Raw genomic sequence first — 13,610 nt, 5'->3', positions numbered from 1 at the left:
TGTGTGTGTGTGTGTGTGTGTGTGTGTGTGTGTGTGTGTGTGTGTGTCTAGGAGTATAAGACCATAATGCTCAGGTCTGTTTTGTTGCCCTATCATTCAGGACAAAAATGGCCTTTTCCTCTGAGAAAACTGTCCCCTTCCATGCCAAAGTCCAGCCTAAGGAATTACTTCCACTCTCTTAATTAAAATACTGTGATGGTGACCACGTATATTGTATTAGTGTATCAATAAAGACTAGTTGACAAAGTCAAAATTAAATGATTTTCTAATTTGTAAGTTCACGGAATCCCTATATTGGCCTCTGGCATAAGTTTCTTGAGTCTGGGCTCTGCACTCTTAGTGCCACTGCAAATGAACACCTAGTGGGCCCCTTTTCTCCCTTCCCCCATCTCCATTTTTTAATTCTATTTGTATTCCTATTAATTCTAGCTGGGTTTTATACAGTTTAGTGGTCTTCTTGGGCATTATATTCTCATTATGAATTGGATATAGTAGTATTTTAAAAATACTAAAGTGGCCCCTTTCTTCACAAAAGGCCAAAAAAAAAAAAAAGAAAACTTTAGTAAAAAGTCTTTGTGCTTCTTATTTAGGGTTTAGGTTTTTGTCAGATAAGGAATTTCAAAACCTCAGAAGTAAACACTTAGAAAGCACAGATCAGTATGACAGCAAGTTTACTTTACTTCCAGTGCTTTAAACATCTCTAGTGTTTATATTTCAGAAAAAGGCTTTCATCCTTACTACTTTTTAAAAGTAATTCTTGAATACTGAATTGAATATTGAACCAATTTAGTGTGAATACTGAAGCCCGTATCAGTTGCCAAGTCTCTCATTCATAGTCTTAATATTGATGATATAATTAAATGATAGATAACTACTCATTATCAACCTTGTAAATAGTTCTTCTTCCAGATGAAGTAGCAACATAGATTAAATAACTTTTTCCAAACTATATAAAAAATATCAGAGCCAGAGTTCAAATTCTAAACAATGACTCCAAAGTGCCAGGAGTGTACATACTTGCCCCAAGAGCCCCTGAAAGCTTAGATCCAGACAAAAGCTGCAAGAAGGGGATATGCTGCCTTCAGGAACCACTTCATTCACTCAGACGCAAATGTCCTTGAATTGGCAGTGACTGAGTAGAAAAAAAGGAACAATAATAGATTAGGGAAAGTAAGTGAGGTACTGGGTATTTAGGGTTATAAAGGAAAAGGCATGTTCTGGCAATATTCAACTCGAGCAAAACTAATCCAGTTGAAGAAATAAGACATGTTTATCTCTTTGTTTTGTTTTGTTTTTTTGTTAAGACATTTTTGTCTGGTAGAAGCACTGCTTAGATGATTTCAGCCCAGTGGTTGCCAGTGTTGATGAAGAAGTTATTTGAACACTAGGTTCTCACATATTGCATTATTTCCTCTCTTGCTTGATAAACACAGCTCTACTATTTGTTAAACATGCCAGTATCCCCCTTATGTTTTATTGATACCTAAAACCTTCAATATACCTACTGGTCCCTCCAAGAATGGGCATCGAAGAAAGCACATACCTCACTCTGCACATCTGCCTTCTGTAGTGAAGTCTCCAGTTACTGCTTTATTAATGTTCAAGAATATGTGTGCCTTTTTACAAGAGGAGAGCTAAGGGTGTCACAGGTATTGGTCCTAAAATTTTATCCTCCAGATTCTTTTACCCATTATTTTTCTTTTAAAGATGAGTGTCGTGTTTCTGAAGGCTTTATTTCCCATAAATGAGGAATTTACTTACTCAGTTAACTTATTCCCTGCCAGGGAATATTTTGAATTTACATTTGATAGACAATACCGTCAAACTTCTAGTCCTTTTTCACATTCTCACTTTCCTTATTATAGTGATCAGCAAAGACTCTTTTATCATGGACTCTTTGTCAGCTCTTTTTGAATTTCTTGGAAACATGTCCAGTAGTTAAATTGTTTTCTTCCATCTTTTCCAAGGGATCATTTTCATTGATATAGTAGCCTTAGGCAGTTCGTTATTTGTATGTACAAGATAAACCAGTTTTCATTTTGCATTTCTTCTCTTATTCTCTTTTGTTACGTGATCATTATACTATCACCTCTTGAATCATAGCATGGTGGATAACTCATGTCCTACGTACAGTGACTTTTATTTTTAGGTTTATTCCTTCCTTCCAAAAACAATACGGAACATTAGTCTTGTTAGAGATGCATTATGGGAACTGTGAGCATCAGAACAGTTCTCCAAATATTTAATGGCAGTAATTTAGAAAAATCTCTGGCTAAAAGTAAGATCTTCACTAAGAGCAGAGAATTTTATTAAAAAATAACAGTATTCTAGTTAGCATTTGACTGTGTGGCTCCAGTTCTATTGTTCCAGAAGTCAGAACTGTTAGCCACAACAGACAGGTTTACTTGTCTGCTGCTCTGACATAATTTTCTTGCTTCAGGCTTCATTCAGCAGGAGCCCCTTTCCCAAAGAGAATTGTAGGGGTCTTTTTTTTTTTTTTTCCCCTATTATTCTTTTCTGTCCACTAGGTGGCACTCACCCGGTTGGATCTTTATTAGTGAATCTATAGCTTCTGCAGCTTTAACCTTTAGCAGCAAGATTTTGTGAGAGCTCAACCTGCTCTACCTTGTTCAGTGAGTCTGTTGGCAGAAAGATGTCTGTTTCATCAGTTCCTTATTCCACTCAAGTGTGTCAAGTGAACATTTGTTGGGATTCTTACCTTTTAATTACTTAGCTTCTCTTGGGTTTTGAGTAGGGTCAGACTACTAGCACAAAGAAATTGGGAAGTTCTGTGATATCAGATGATAGTCCCTTGTGATTTAAAAACATAAATCCATCCCTATCATCTGGGGTTGCCAGAAGTCTTTCACACGGAAAAAGTAAAAACCTCTTCCAGGCTTTCATCTTACTGTCACTAGTGGCATAAAAAAGGAACCTAAACTACCCCCTCATGTGCCCCTCTACACCCCAACCTTTCCATCACCGTTTGCTTTTAATCCACTGGATCTAATATTATGCCATTTATCTTGGTTTATGTCATTTACCACAGGCAGCCCCAGACTCCTAGGTCATCCTTCGTTTCCCATGGTTTAATCACCATAAGGTCCTGCGTGTTTCCTATTCTGTCTCCTCCCATCCCACCTACGCTCCTGAAATGGGTCCACTGTGCCTTCTTGAATTCATGGTCCATTACTGGCAAAACATTTTTACCTTGTTCTACTGGAAACCTGGTTTTCTGTCAATACTGCTTTCCCTTTTGCTTGCTCATGTGGTTGTTTTTCTTTGTTCTCATAAACCTCACTCCAGTGGGCTTGGAGATGTGGTAGATGTCATCTTTGTTCTTCATTGCCACTTTCAGATCATTTTGCCTTTCTTTTTCCTAAAAGGAAACAGTTCCTAAAAACCAACAATTTCAAATCTTTTGACATAAACTTATGTCACCCATTTTCCCTCTTCATGTTGTCATCTACTGCCACCCACATTACTCCTCATTTCTCCACCAATTTAGCTCTTGTCTTATGTTCACTCTCTTCTATACTCCAATACTACCTCTGACTTAATTCTTAGAAATTTTTATACAAAAAGATCATGATCCTGCCAATATTCTGGCCTTTCAGTTCTTTGAATTCTACAGATTTTGTCCTCTATCCTACCTTACCCATTTCACACTATGGTCATTGCAGTAAGTGTAGCCCTTCTAGGATCTCATTTCATACCACCAGGATTCTATCTTTTTACCTTATTCTCTTTGGTATCCTGACCCCAACAGTCCTCCAGCCCTGCAGAGACCATTCACTGTCCTTAACCTTCTTGATGACTTCATTCTTTCCCTCAGCTAAAATTCCTTGGTAAATCATTATAATCATTCCCTTGGGTATTATTCTTCCATTACCTCTCTCATTTCATACCTGATTGGCAAAACCACATTCCTGGTTAATTCCATTTCTGTCTTTGTCTTGCTCCTGTAGGTGTGCAACTGAACATGGCTGGAGAAAACCACACAACTGGGCCCTCCTTTGATAGACTTTCTTCTCTTAGCTTTCAGGACAGGAAACACTTTTACTTTTCCTGCTAACTCACTGGCTATTCTCCCAACTCTCCTCTGCTTAATTTATGAAGTTGCTTGGCCCTTGATACTGCCAGGCAATCATATTTTGAGCATTTCAGATTCATTTAATTTCCTGCTCTCCTACAGATTATTTCACACCTTTTTTTCCTCCTCAACAGCCCAAACTTCCCTCATCCTCATTCTCAGTTGAGGATGTTTTCTTCCTACTTCACTGACAAAATTTAAGCTGTCAGAAGAGGAACTTCCAGAGACTTCCATCATTACTATTACCTACCTCTGTCTTCATTTGTTACCATGGTCCTGTCTAAAGCCAGTTCCTGGACTAATTTGTTATCTTCCTTTTAACAAGTATGTAGAATACACTGGAAATGTAAGGTAAAAAGATGTCCTGTTAAATCATACTTTTTATATGCATATGTTACTCTAATAAAGGAATGGGAAAATCCTTTTTAGTTCAAGTGAGAAAGTGTGGTAAATTTTGAATAAAACTTTACTGGAAAATTATGGGACAAGGAAATTAAACTTACAGAAACATGCAGGTATATATACTTCTTTTTAAATGCAATTGGTGTGATCTCATACAGTATATACTGTTTTGTATTTTGCTTAACATGTTTCAGCATTTCGATGTCCTTACATGTAGATCTGCGTCATTATTTCAGATAGTTGTATTCTGTCATATAATACAAATAAGTTTTCCATTTTTTTATATTACAAGCAGTGCTTTAGGAAACATCTATTTCTAGTTGTCTTTGCCAGCTTGTATTTCTGCACAGTAATTTCTTAAAAATCAGATTTCTGGGCCCAAGTTTCTAGGTACAAGATTATAGCAATTTATACTTCCACCAAAAATAAAAAAAATTATTTATGGTAATGTATAGTAGGGGAAAAGTGATATCTTGTTTTAATCAGACCACTAATAAGATTGCACCAAAGGTTATCTTTCATACCTTGACTCTATCTGTAAAGTGAGACACATGAACCTAAAAGATATCTTTCAGTTCCTAACTTCTGATTCTGTTACTCTGGTTTTTTTTTTCCTTACAATAAGCTGTCTTTGGTGTTATCTGTCATGTCAGACTCTTCTTTGGCTTTTGACAGCCTTCTAAGTCCTTTTGTTATTTTGTTTGTTTTAGTCTAACTTTAATTCTCTTATTCTGTGCACCAAAGTTCAAGCCTTAGGAGCTGCTGCTTGCTTACAACCAGTGTTGAGAAGTATAGAGCTAAACTGGGGCAAAATTTTAAAGCTATTGCATGAAGTCTGCTGATGTAGTTTCCACAGAAGACTTTCTGGTGGAAGTTTAAGGGACAGCGGCATCAGATAAAGGAATTACATTTTAATTTTCTTCTCGACTTGGGGAATTTGCTATTTTATTTGCAGCAGTGTGCTTTTCTGCTTTCTGCCACCAGATGGCACATGGAACTCTTTTATTTTAGATGTGTCATTGTTACGTTTGGTAGTGATGTCATCACGTTAGAGAGAGGCAACCTCTGTCCTTTCCAAATACAAGCTGCTTAGTATACTGCCCTCTACCTGTCAGGAAATTTATTTGGAGGACTGATCAGCCGTTAAATTACGCAGAAAGCTACAGCTTGTCCTTTTACAAAGGATCTTGTCCTGTTGCAGCAAGTATTTTCTACAGTAGCAATATTAATGCTCTTTTTCGGGTCCAGAGGCTGGAAGAGGTTTCTGTTTTTCATCTGATGCCTTCGTGAAAGCAGAGTCTTCCTTTGAGAGGGCTCAAAGAGAGGACTGTATTTTATCAGCTTGGTAGCTCATTGTAGCCTCATTATATACACACTCATAATCCCATCTCTGTCTCAGTTTCTGCTGAAAAGGTACTTTAAGCACATAATAGAACCTACCCACATTATATATTGATAACTAGCCAGAGGTTATATACTGAATCTATTTTTTCAGGGAGTTCCCCTGGTCTAACTTGGAAGAATATGCTCGTGCAGAAAGTTTCACAGTCAAAAGGCAACCCTTTGTGTCATTTGTTAACTCCTAATTATCCCCAGTTAGTCTCATTTTTAGAGCCTCTTTCTTTCTAGTCATCCCAACTTTAGTGTATACCTGTGTCACACTTTTCTAGAAATATATAGACCAAAATGGTAACTTTTAAATCCAAGGTGCTATCTGCCATTATCTGTGGATTCCAGATTTTATTTCTGACCAAATGTCCTTTTAAATGTCATTGTCTGAGACATAGACCATCTAGTTGGGGGATCAGTATTACTTAAACTTCTAACATCTTGGCACACAGTCCCTAGCCTTAAATGTCTGTTGATACCAGTAAATCTCAAACTTCAGTATAAGGATTACATGAGGAGCATCCTAATGGTATGAATTAAGCCACTCTTTACCTTTTCTCTTAATAATATTTTGATGTGTGTATCTGAATAGGTATTATGTAAGTACTATCCCTGTTCTTATGGAGGTCATGAGACTGATTAGGAAACAATTCAACATCTTCTGTTGACTTAGCAGTCAATTTTGGAGCCACTGTTTTACAGGCACTTTAAAAATTATTTTCTTTTCTTGCCATCTTCCAAACCAGGTCTCAGTAACTATCTTAGAAGAATGTTTTGAAGAAGTCCTCTGTGGTCAGTGAAGTAGCTGGGAATCACTTAGAGATTGACTCAGCTGGAGAGGCTGGATGGAGGGCAGAGTGATTAGGGCAGAGTATTGTGCTGGACTCAGGCTTGTATAACACAGAAGGAGCTGTGAGAAATTGGAGGAGGGAGAGATTGAAATAAGAATGTTACAGCAATACAGACATAACTTTTGTTCAAGCTTGGTTATTCTCTTGCTATGGAGACCTGGAGTTGGTAGAGATTAGAGATGTGTTTAGGCAAAGAAATGAGATAGATGTCCAGCAAGTGTCAAAGCAGAACTAGGGTTTGGGGTGAGCAAAAGAGTGATCCGGTGCTCTCTTACTACATACTGGAACTCAAAGCTGTTCCTCAAGGAAAAAGCACTGTTCTGAGGATCCCTTGACATTACACTATTTGGGAGTTGTTGGACCTGAAATGACTTTGCTGCTGTTGCTGAACAAGTCTCCCTCCAAACATAAGGTTGTAGACAGGCTAGTTTGCAAGGAATACTAAGGGTATCTCCATATAATGCTTCCTCTGGGGCTTTTCTTTGAGACTGTTACCTGTTTTTCTGCATGGATACATAAGTGGTTCAGAAGTAAAAACATTATTAAAAAAAAAAGTCTTATTCCCACCCTAGTATTCATCCATGCCATCCTTCTCCTTCTTCTTCCCTCTAGAGCTAACCATTTTTATTAATTTGATTATCCTTTCAGACTTAAAAAAATTATAAACAAATGCTGATACAGATTCTTATCCTTCCTTCTCTTACCAAAAAAAAGGAACGTACTATCTTTACTGTTTCTATACTTTGCATCTATATCCTGGAGATTCTTCATATCAGTATGTAGAGACTTTCCTCATTAAAAAAAATTCTAATTTTCTAATAAGAAGACATTACTTTTATAATGAACACAGGGATAAAACAGAGTAATGAAATAATCTGTCCCTTTTTTTTGAAATGGTAGCTATAGTAACCCATTTGATCTGACTGCATCTTAGCATGTATACGTGTCCTTTTGATCTTCCTTAAAAAACTCTTACAAAGCAATGAACTGAAGAGTTAGTTACCAATATCAGCTCTGTAAATGTATGGCAACTCATACCAGAGTTTACAGCCATTATGATATGGGGAAGAGAGGCTTGCAAAGTTCTGCCAGGGAACCTTCCAGATTTCACTTGAGTGTGACACTCAAACAGGGATAGATCTTTGTACTGCTAGCAAAGGAATGCTACTCTATAAAAGGCCTTTAAAGGAAAGGAGTGGGCTACCTTATTTGTTTTCTTGATTCTATTTCAGTTTTTGTTATGGAGATTAATTGCTCTAGAACTTAGTGTCCTGTAACTGTCCCATGTATTAGAACTCTTCGCCCATTGCCTTTGGAGCAACATGGAAGAATGCTTATGATTCACTGTTTGGTGTGAAAAGCAGGAAGCAAATTATGTACACCTTATTATAATTGTTTTGCATTAAAAACAAATGCAGAAGCAAAAGATTAGAAGGCAATATACCAGAATACTGTCAGATTTTGCTAGGGTACTAGGTAATTTTTCTTTTGATTTTTCTATAACGTGGTTATATTGTTTTTATAATGAAAAGGGCAGGGTTAAAAAAGAAATTTTAGTGTCTGCGATGCTTGTAGAAGATTCTAGAAGACTTCTAGATTTCTAGAAGTACTTGGACCTGATACTTCATCTGCCAAGTCGAGTACTAGCATTTGGTTCTATAAAGCAAGTAACAGCATCCTTTACTTCACTCGTAGTAGTGTCTTTTTGAAAAAAGCAGATTCCAATATAAAAAAACTCTCATCTCTAAGTAACATTGGGCAAAGGACCCCAGTAATATAACAGAAGGGCATTGGTAACACCATTTCTGCAAGATGGGATGGAACTATTCTTTCCTCCTGATCCTACAATATTCCCAACTCTTCTTAGAGCCAGTGATTTCTTCTTTTAGATCTATTAGACGGGAAGATACAGCACTCTACTTGGGTGTGTGTTTGCATTTCTCTTAGCAAGAAAAACTGTAAAAATCCTTCCCAAGAGTTTCCCCTTTTTCTTATTCTGCTTGCATTTTTCTTTTCGGCCACGGGGTGTGCGCAGTTGAGCTATTTTGGCTCAGGTTCCAGATTGTGAGGTCAGAGACTAGGGATTGGTGGAGAAGATCAGGTGACTTTCAGTAACAGAGATGGCGGTCCTGCCCTCATCTCCACCCCTTCCCTCCTCCTCTTTCCCCACCCTTTCCTGGCTTCCACCTCAGGAACAAAGAAGGGAAAAAAACAGCAGTATGACGAAAGCCAGCAGCTGTCTCTGCAGACTCAGGCTGGGGGCTGGGTGTTTATTCCATCTGTTCTCTTTGTTCTGCTCTTACCCTGTTACTTCCCTTCCCAACCCTGAATAAAACAGAGTATTTCTAGAATCCTTTGTTATAGAGAATGGTTTAGAAATCTGCAGTTTACTCAGTATTTATTTAGGTTAGTGTGGGTAAGACACAGCAGAGATTAAAACTGATCTGGAACACCTAAAAAAAAAGATGAAGGTCCTTTGCCTTCTCATTCAGTCTTAAATTATGAATAGCTATTTAATGTCAGATTTGTGACAGGGGATTATCACCTATTATTTCCAGTTATCAAAACATTATTTCCATAATACCTAATTAGTATTATCTTTGTTTTATAATTGAGAGATGTGAAATAGAGAATTAACATGTCCTTTGCTTATTAAGATTTTATAGCAAGTAAACACCAACCCAGAATTTAAGCCTAGATATATTGGGCTTAGAATCCAGCACTTAGTGAAAGGGAGTGGCAAGAATGCAGGCATGTTGAGAGAAACCTCAGGTGCTTGCTTCCAGTGACTGTGTAAAGTCACTGTGCTAGTGCTGCTTGCTTTTTACCAGTGATTAGTGTCCTGATTTCTTTAACAAATAGATTTCAGGAGAAAACATGAGATGGAGAGGAACATATAGATTAAGAGAGAATTTTAAATTTTATCAACCAGTATAGAATATGGAACTTATTTAGATCTTGATCCAAATGAACTAAACAAAACACTTGACATTTGAGACAGCTGGAAATTTGTGTGATAATGGTTGCATGGCATTTTTTAAAAAGTCATCTTTTAGAGACACATACAGAAATAATTGTGGATCGTATATGGGATTTAGAAGTGAGTTAGGGTATAGATGAAACAGAATTGTTCATGAGTTGGTAACTGTTGAAACTCAGTGATGTATACATGAGGATTAATTATTCTGTTTTTTATGTATAATTTTTCTGATAATAAAACATTTTTCAATCCAGGAAGAGTTTTATTCCTAGTACCTTATTTTAATGCCTTTTCTTCTGCCCTCTAGCCTGTTGTTTCCTTGCATAAACCTATCCTATCTCTATGCTGACATACCTGGGTTTTTGCTTGGGACAGTGCCTGTCCTTCCAGTCCCTCCTCACCCACATCTCGGAAGCAGATCTCTTTTTAGCATTCCCTAATTGAGTCACCATCCTGGGTGTGCTGGGAAAGTATCTGGGAAACTCAATGACTGTATTCTGCATGACCAAATGCTTGGTGAAGTGCCCACATTTTTAATACTGCTTTTCTGCTACCCTTTCAGACTTAGATCTGCCCCCTTCTTTATGACTCTCAGCGTCTGGTTCTTCCTTTGGGATTCTGTCTGGCTTTGTTCTTGTCCTTCAGGTTTGTTCATTAATGCAAGTTTGCCCTGTCCCTCCTTATAGCTTGCACATCTGTGACAGTCTGGTTCTGTGGGATTTTGCAGATAAATGTATGTTTTGGCCAAGATATCAGTGACATGGTTACCTTTTGGCAGGCATTACTGCTATTTGGTTGGCATGATGTTTTTTCCTTCTATAATGTATACCTTAGTAATTGTTTTAAAGTGCTGACTTTATCCCTTATGTATATTACAACCATGAAGAATATAAATTAGAAATCCTCCATCTGGGCAGCTTCTTATATTAACACCCAATGGGACCCTTTTGCTTTCTCCTCTTCCCAGAATTAGAGTTGATGCAATGCTTAATAGATATGGCTTATTGTATGCTAGGTGAACTTGGCATTTCCAAAGCTATGCTACCCTCACCGAAAGTTATTTTCTAGAGAGATTATTAAGTGTTCTGATCTTTCAGATATGCCTCAGAGATCTAGGATTCTTCCACAAAGACCCTATTTCTTCAGAGAAAACTATAGTGATGCCAGAGTATACCTTTTTTTTTTTTTTTAACTTCTTGTGATTTTTGTGTACCTGTGTTGTATGTGTTGCCATTATCTCACTTTAGGGATGTTGGATAAACTGTCATATTTGTGCAGCTTCATTTGACCAGTGGCAACCATTAGTGACTTGTACCCGTGAGTTTTTCCAGTTGTTTCTTTTTTTTACCTTTCTTAAGTGTTCTCTTTTAGTCATAGGTACTTGGCTTACTCAAGGGAGGTGTAGTATAGGATAATGGAGGGTGTTGTCAGAGCAAGTAGTGTTTTGATCCTGAGTAAGTGAGTGAGGTTGGGTGGAGTTGCTTTATGGCTCAGCCTGTCTCCCAGCCCTGCGGATATAACTGGCTTTAGAGTCAGTCTGTGTTCTCAGCAGTGTTCTTGCAAAGTCTATTTTTTATCCCACTTACTTACTCCCTCTTGCAGTTCTTAAGAACTTAGTTTCCAGGATGTCAAGCAACTCCCTGCTCCTCCATTTCCTGTTTGTGATCTTCATTGAGAGTCACCTGCAACAGGAATTCCTGGGGAAGTGAAGGCTATAGCTGTGGGGTTCCAGGGGGTCATAAGTCCGTTATTGAAGTTGGGAATGGTGTACTATAAAAGGACCTCCTTTCCGTTCTGTTGTCTCTCGGAAACTATTACTAATCATAACCAAGCAGTAACTGGGACCTAGGGCTGCTGACTTTGTGTCCTTTGTCCTTAGAGACTGCAAATTATTTTCCCTTCTTATGCCTCAGTTTCTATTCTTTGAATTTTAGAGTTCAAAAATCATGATTTGTGACAAAATTGATCTGGACTCTGTGGTACTGATTGTTTTGACATGCAAAGGTAGTGAAGTACATAAAATAGGCTCCCTGTGTTGGACGGCAGGGGGTGCCCTTTCCCTTTGCTTTACTGTCTGGCACTCCCTACTGCATTCAGCCATTTTAGACAGATTGTTTTTGCTCCCAGCTAACTCCATTTTGTGTTTGTGACGCAGGAAAAAAAAAGGAGTTAGGCAAAGGAGGAGTCTGATTTGGGGAGGGAGGAGACAGGCTGAGGCACAGCTCCTGACTCTTTTACTCAGCAGTTGCTCATCAGGGACACACCTAGCTGCAGGCTGCCTGCATCACGAGCAATCGATGCAGCAAGTCCCTGCCAGCAGAACACAGAGCAAAATGGTTTGGCTGCCGAACACCTACTAACAGTGACAGCATGCTGGCTTTTGAGGGAGCAAGCCAGAGCATCCCCTCTGCCTCATCTAGACTCTAAGCCTGGGTTTAGATGTTTTTGCTATAGAGATGTTTAGGGCAGTATTCTTAATTATAGGATCAGATAAGAAGACAAGATATCCCCCCCAAAAAAGAAGAAAATAAACCCCTTTCACTCAGCTGTCTTGGGAAGAATCAAATGCCCCAATGACTCCAGGAAAATAATCTTGATTTTATTTTTGAAACCATGAAAAAAATGCACACACACACAGACATATGTAAAGAGACTAGTATGAACACCCATGTGTCCATCACTCATTTAAAAAACTTAACTAACAGCCAGTCTTATTTTCATATACCTGTATCAGCTTTGTCCGTGCCACCCATTATTTTTACATGTATCCTTGTTCATATTCTTTAATCCTTAAGTAGTTCAGAATGTGTGTCAAAAAATTAGGGCTTTTAAAAGAGGATAATTTCTACCATTGCACATCTAAAATATTCTTTAATATCATCAGATAGCCAGTTAGTGTTTAAATTTCCCAAATTATCTTATGGTAGTTTTTAAAAAATAGTTCATTTGAATCAGAAGCAGATAAAGTCTACACGTTGCAGTTGGTTGACGTCTGTATAGATTCCTTTTCCAGCTGTGTTGTCTCTCCTTTATTTTTTATTTTGGAATTTATTTATGGACTTAATTTCTTTTAAAAAGAAGATCTGTCAGGTTGGGACTGAGAAGATACAGAACCAGATTTCCCTTCTTCCCAGAGCAGAGCCTCTCATCTTAAGGATTTCCCCCAGAGACTATTGGAGATGAAGTGAAGGAGCAGTGCCCTGCCACCTTCAGTGGGAGAAAGGGCGGGACTCTTCCTTTTCTCCTGACTTGATAGTCTGTTACTCTCTCTTGAGAAAAGTTTGCAAACTGCTTTTAATGGAGAACTTGGTCACAGAAGTGGACCTTACCCATTCTAAGAATTAAAGGAGAGCTTTTAAGCTTTGAGACAACTGTGTTTGGCAACAATGTAATAGCTGCATCCCTATGGTGATTCCAGAGCATCCGCTTTTTTTCCCAAATACTTTTTTTACTTAAGTAGCAGCTTTCTCCCTGAGAAGACCCAATTAATTAACAGTACTTCATGACTTTTACAGAAAGAAAAAATATAGGGGCAGTGGGTGAGGTTGTGGTGAAAAGTCCTTTATGGCTTCAGGATTATATCATTTCTACTCCTCCCCTTGGCCTTTTTGGAGATATTCCCTGAGACCGACTTAGATACAAATGATCAGATGAAAGCTCTTGCTTAATATTCTTTCTCCCCCTTCTGAAATGGGTCAGTGACTCTGACTTTCGGCAGCCACAGCAAGCAGTCTATTTCCTTGCCCAAGGGAAGGGCGCAGGTTATAGAAGGGAATTAGCAGGGTCTGGCTTCTTGGCAAGGCTGGCAGGACACTCCTAAAGTCTGGTCCTTGGAGACTAGATTGGCCCCATGTCTAGTTTGGAAGCTATAGTTCTTACTAGCATAGGGCTTCGA

At 38.3% G+C, this 13,610-nt stretch overlaps 1 protein-coding gene and 1 long non-coding RNA gene across 5 annotated transcripts in view; both read left to right on the top strand.

Moving 5' to 3' along the window:
- Positions 1-2,769, top strand: part of LOC116565692 — a 3,734-nt gene extending 965 nt beyond the window's left edge. The window contains exon 2 of the long non-coding RNA XR_004275565.1: positions 52-2,769. This is a non-coding gene — a long non-coding RNA (uncharacterized LOC116565692). The remainder of the gene's footprint in view (positions 1-51) is intronic.
- DIAPH1 (diaphanous related formin 1) overlaps positions 1-13,610 on the top strand; it is a 109,077-nt gene that overhangs the window by 51,382 nt on the left and 44,085 nt on the right. The window lies entirely within an intron of this gene.

This window comes from Sapajus apella, unplaced genomic scaffold (genome assembly GCF_009761245.1).
Source record: "Sapajus apella isolate SASKATOON/1434 unplaced genomic scaffold, GSC_monkey_1.0 scaffold1, whole genome shotgun sequence".
In the NCBI taxonomy this organism is placed as follows: domain Eukaryota; kingdom Metazoa; phylum Chordata; class Mammalia; order Primates; family Cebidae; genus Sapajus; species Sapajus apella.
This window is presented reverse-complemented; position numbering and strand designations above follow the sequence as displayed.